The sequence below is a fragment of the Lissotriton vulgaris genome, chromosome 1_1 (genome assembly GCF_964263255.1).
Source record: "Lissotriton vulgaris chromosome 1_1, aLisVul1.2, whole genome shotgun sequence".
NCBI lineage: Eukaryota > Metazoa > Chordata > Amphibia > Caudata > Salamandridae > Lissotriton > Lissotriton vulgaris.
The window spans coordinates 925656159-925662197 of NC_141685.1; the positions used below are offsets into that span (position 1 = coordinate 925656159).

Here is a 6039-nt window from a genome sequence, read left to right on the forward strand (position 1 = left end):
CAGCTGAATTGGAGATTTGCAGGGGTTTCTGGGTAGGAAAATGTTGGGGGACGCACCAAGCCATACCTCGATGGACTCCCCCAGGTGTCTAGTTTTCAGAAATATGTGAGTTTGATAGGTTTCCCTAGATGTCCGCCAAGTCCGGAGCAAAAACTCATGGGACCCCCCTTGCAAAACCAGGTTGGTTTGTGATAGGTAATTGTGATGTCGCATCAATAGATTTTGGGCCCTTGATGTCGCGGGTACTTTACCCACCCACACAAGTGAGGTACCATTTTTCTCAGAAGACTTTGGGGAATGTGGAGTGGGTGGAACTTTGTGGATCCACGTAGATTACTGAACTTTCCACCACATAAATGTGAGAAAAATGTGTTTTATTTGACACATTTTTAGGTTTGCAAGGGATTCTGGGAAACAGAACTTGATGAGAGCCAGTCAAGTCACCCCATCCTGGATTTCCCTGGGTGACTAGTTTTCAAAAATGTTTTTCTAGGTTTCCCTAGGTGCCGGCAGAGCTAGGGTTCAAAATCTACAGCTAAGCACTTTGCAAAAAAGGGTCTGTTTTCACTGTGAAAATGTGGTGTGTGCATGTTGCGTTTTGGGCCGTTTCCAGTCATGGGCACTAGGCCTAGGCACACAAGTGAGATAACATTTTTCCTTGAAGACTTTGGGGATCTTGAGGTGGGTGGAATTTTGTGGAAGCATGCAGATTCCAGAACTTTTCACCACAGAAATGTGAGTAAAATGTGTTTTTTGGGACAATTGTTTGGTTTTGCATGGGATTCTGGGTACCAGAACCTGCTGAGAGCCAGTCAAAGTCACCCCATCCTGGATTACCCTGGGTGTCTAGTTTTAAAAAATGTATAGGTTTGCTAGGTTTCCCTAGGTGCCGGCAGAGCTAGGGTTCAGAATCTACAGCTAGGCACTTTGCAAAAAAGGGTCCGTTTTCACTGTGAAAATGTGGTGTGTCCACCTTTGTTTTGTGCCGTTTCCTGGCACGGGCACTAGGCATACCCACACAAGTGAGGTACCATTTTTCTCGGAAGACTTTGGGAAATGTGGGGTGGGTGGAATTTTGTGGATCCACAGAGATTACAGAACTTTCCACCACAGAAATGTGAGGAAAGTTTGCTTTTTTGGACAAATATTTAGGTTTGCAATGGATTCTGGGTAACAGAACCTGGTGAAAGCCAGTCCAGTCATCCCATATTGGATTCCCCTGGGTGTCTAGTTTTCAAAACTGTATAGGTTTGCTAAGTTTCCTTAGGTGCCGGCAGAGCTAGGGTTCAAAATCTACAGCTAGGCACTTTGCAAAAAAAAGGTCAGTTTTCACACTGAAAATGTGGTGTGTCCACGTTGTGTTTTGGGCCATTTCCTGTCGCGGGCACTAGGCCTACCCACACAAGTGAAGTACCATTTTTCTCTGAAGACTTTGGGAAATGTGGGGTGGGTGGAATTTTGTGGATCCACGCAGATTCTAGAACTTTCCACCACAGAAATGTGAGGAAAATGTGTTTTATTGGACACATTTTTAGGTTTGCAAGGGATTCTAGGTAAGAGAACCTGGTGGGAGCCAGTCAAGTCACCCCCATCCTGGATTTCCCTGGGTGCCTAGTTTTCAAAAATGTATATGTTTTCTAGGTTTCCCTAGGTGCCGGCAGAGCTAGGGTTCAAAGTCTACAGCTAGGCACTTTGCAAAAAAAGGGTCAGTTTTCACTGTGAAAATGTGGTGTATCCACGTTGCGTTTTGGGCCGTTTCCTGACGCTGGCACTAGGCCTACCCACCCACACAAGTAAGGTACCATTTTTCTCTGAAGACTTTGCGGAATGCGGGGTGGATGGAATTTTGTGGATCCACGCAGATTCCAGAACTTTCCACCACAGAAATGTGAGGAAAATGTGTTTTTGTGACAAATGTTTAGGTTTGCAACAGATTCTGGGTAACAGAAACTGGTGAGAGTCAGTCAAGTCACCCCATCCTGGATTCTCCAGAGTATCTAGGTTCAAAAAATGTATAGGTCTGCTAGGTTTCCCTAGGTGCTGGCAGAGCTAGGGTTCAAAATCTACAGCTAGGCACTTAGCAAAAAAAGGGTCAGTTTTCACTGTAAAAATAAAGTGCGTTGTCTGTCGCAGGCACTAGGCCTAGCCACACAAGTGAGGTACCATTTTTATATAGAGACTTAGGGTACACAGAATTGTAGAGCAACTGTTATTACCTATTGACGTTTGATGCATTTCTGCCTTCCAAATGAAAGACAATATGTGAAAAGAAGTCATTTTGAAAAATGACCTATAATTCTCATGCTAGTATGGGTACTCACAATTTTGGAAATGTGCAAATATCTACTGTTTCTAAACTCTATATTTTGTTCCAATTTCAGAAATACATAGGTGTTTTTCATACCGATTTTTACATGTATATATTTTCCTAAATTAATTGCTATATACCCGGTACATAATGAAAAACCATCGCAAGACGCTGCTCAGTTGCTGGCTCTAGGTTCCTCGGGTTCTTGGTGAACCTACAAGTCCTATATATCCCCACAACCGGAAAGGTCCAGCGGATGTAACGGTATATTGCTTCCAAACAGCTGTCACAATTAGAAGAAGTTACAGGTGAAAACGTTGATACAAATGGCTGAACTAATTTTCAATTTTTCCTATATTCAACTGTAAGTTTCTATACAGAAACCTTGAAGTATCTACACAAATAACCCCCTGCTGAATTCAGAATTTTGTCTACTTTTTTAAAATGTATAGCTTTCCAGGATCCATTATTGCTTTCAGACCCATTTCTACCATTAACTTTAAGAAGGTGAAAGCAAAAAAAATAGCAGAAGCAGGCTATATCCCAGTAAAATGCCTAAACAGTGTAAACATATTTGTTTTTCTAACAAAAGTCTGTCAGTCCCTAAAAACGAGGAAAATGGGGATTTCAGCCCCACAAACCCTTTGTTGACACCGTTTACAGGGAAAAAAACAGATGCTTTCATTTGCAGCACTTTCCCCCCCCCAAAAAACAAATGTAGCTGTATTTTGGTTAATTTCTGGGTCCCCCCCCCCCCCATGGGAATTCACAAACCCCGGATACCTTTAGAATCCACATGATGTTGGACAAAAAGGACAGAAATTTGGCATGGATACCTTATGTGGTCAAAAAGTTACAGGGGCCTAAGCGCAAACTACCCCAAATAGCCAAAAAAAGGCTTAGCACAGGGGGAGGCCTAGCAGCGAAGGGGATAAACTCTCTTTGCAGTAGATACGTATTATTATCTCTCTCAGATGACTTCATTATGACTTCTAAGAATTGAAAGCATAATTGGCTGAAGTTACGGTTATACTCACGTCAATGCATGGCTACACTAGATTTCAAGTTGTTATTTTCAATGTTACTTTTATGTTCAGAAATACGAGTCTTTATTTTTTTTTTTACGTTTCCATTTCTTTCCATTTTGCCAATGTACAACAGCCCACAGGGGCAATTCACAGAGTATATTCAACTTTAAGGGGCACATGTAACAGAGTATTTCAAAATAATACTTTATCCTGTCATAGGTTGTGTTACTACATTACCTTGCATAATATTATCGCAATGTGCAGTTATTGCATTGCACTATGTACCTTTATACGAGCCTTCTAAGCATTGCTGAGTAGCAATGGTATAGAGTACCAATGATATTGTCAATAATGTGAGTGCAGATGGGCATAGCCACGACAGCACAAAAGTGAATAAAAAAGAAAACATCTAAAAGTGTGGGAGAACAGAGTATATTTTTGAGATTTGATAAAAACATCAACTGAGCCATTTCCCAAAGCACATAGAGTAACATTGAAAAAGGCATGTGGTGTTAAAGGAGTGAACAGCCAGGCTTCCTAAAGAAAATCATTTCTTTCCTATAAACTCAACCCACAACATTTCTCTGTCAGACATGGAGGAGAAAGAGGACCCAGCACCAAAACATGTAGCCCAAGAGATGTAGCCCTAGACCCTTTGGTTGACTGATGAGAGAACAACAGTGTAGGTGGCTGGCGCTGGTCAAGATCGCTGAGCAGCCTCACAGTGGAAAGCATGAACAGGAGATGGTGCACTCCACATGATTAAAACAGATTCTAGCAACATCGCACAAATGGGTAAAAGGGTTTCGACATAAAGGGACCATTCTTCAACATTTATGTAAAAATATTAGCCTTAATCTCTGGAAATGACAAAGAAATATGTAGGACGTCACCCACCTTGCCCAACCACCTTAAAAGCAACAAACTCTTTTATAGATACTGGCTAAAAGGACAATCAGGGAAAATCCTAGAAGAAGTAGGGACGTTGTTGATGTTCCAGAACCCAAAAGAAGGACAACTTCCGAGTCTGGATAGGAACGGAGTCAGTCTTCTTCACTTTCGAACTTTGGACACAAAGGGGCATATTTACAAAGATTGCCACTAAGCAGTTTTTTCATGCTGCTTAGTGGCAATTCTTTTACTGCTGCTGATCGCCAAATCCTAGCACTATGTTTGCGATGTATTTTTAATATACCACCACATGGCGTTAGAATCGGCTAGCGGCCACAAAAAATATAGCTCACACTAGCGTCAGGGCAATAATAAAATACACATTAGCATGAAAAATGTGAGGGCTGGCAAGTTAGTGGCAAAAAATTCATGCTAGCTTGCCCACTGTCACTTTTCAGAATCTAGCGGCAAAAGGAACTTACAAACACACCTCTAAGAAAGGAAAAAAACACTGTAATGCAGAATGGAGCAGCCACGACTAAGTTCAGCACAGGTCAACAACCCTCACCCCCCAAACAACCAGGATGACCAGCCAGAGTCCCAGAGGAAGAGGAAATGCAGTCTCAGGGCCTTATTTATGAAAAGTCGTGCATCGCTGGTGCAAACGGTGATGGGTCACTTTTCATTGCGACACCTTTGCAACACCATGGATGCACCTTATTTACAACAATAGGGTGCATCCCTGCATTTCCCCCTGTTGCGGCGCTAATTTCAGCTGCCTAGCACCAACACAGGCAACCATAGTGCAAGGGTGCCTGCATTGTACAGGAATGATTGCTTATTTGCAGGAAGGTGTCCCTTCCTCATCTATAGGCCCCCTGACCACAGTCCACCCTTCACCAACACCATTGTATACCTCATCGAACCCCAGAATCTTACATCCACCGATTACATCCTACTCGTAGACCTCAATTTCCACCTGGACACCCCAGTGACCAGAACACCGCATCCCTACTGGAGAACCTCAACAACATCGGACTCAAGCAGCTAGTCACCGCACCGACCCACACAGCCAGGCACAAGCTCAACCGCATTATCTCCACCAGTGGGAACTTCACCTACTGTCACACCGCTGAGCTCCTCTGGAAAGACCACCACTGTGTACATCTTGCCTTTGCCACGCCCACTGCACACCAGTGCCCTCATCACCCCCTATCAGAGCTGGAACAAGACCACCGAAGAACACCTTTTAAACTTCTTCACTACGACCACTCTGCCAACACCAACAACGTAGCGCGCAACCTTCATCAATGGATCTCCAACTGTGCCGAAACTCTAGCACTCCTTAGGAAGACACTAGGCAAATCCTAAACACGGATTGTAAAATTCTGGCTAAAGCCCTCGCTAACCGACTGGCCCCCTACGTGCCCACCTTAGTACTCATTAACCAGAATGGATTTGTTCCGGCCCGGAACACCTCACTCAACCTCCACTGCTACTTCAAAGCGGCAGAGTCTGCTCCTCTGGACTGGCCTCACCCAGGCTGCCTGGTTCTCAACCTCAGGAGAGCCTTTCACTCTCTTGAGTGAGACTATCTCTTTGTGGTACTGCCCAGGTTCGGTATAGGCTCTTCCTTTATTAACATGGTCAAACTACTATATAAACGATAAATAATCAGAGTGAAAACTGAGCCCTATATTTCGGACCCTATTCGAGTGGGCTGTGGGATTTGTCAAGGCTGTCTGTTCTCCCCACTCCTTTTCTCCCTGGCTGTGGAACCCCAAGGGGCGTACATCCATGCTCGAGTAGACA

At 43.8% G+C, this 6039-nt stretch overlaps 1 pseudogene; it reads right to left on the reverse strand.

The window, feature by feature from the left end:
* The window catches only part of LOC147748184 (SERPINE1 mRNA-binding protein 1-like), a 118480-nt pseudogene extending 113086 nt beyond the window's left edge, over positions 1–5394 (reverse strand).
* Between the last annotated feature and the right edge of the window lie 645 nt (positions 5395–6039).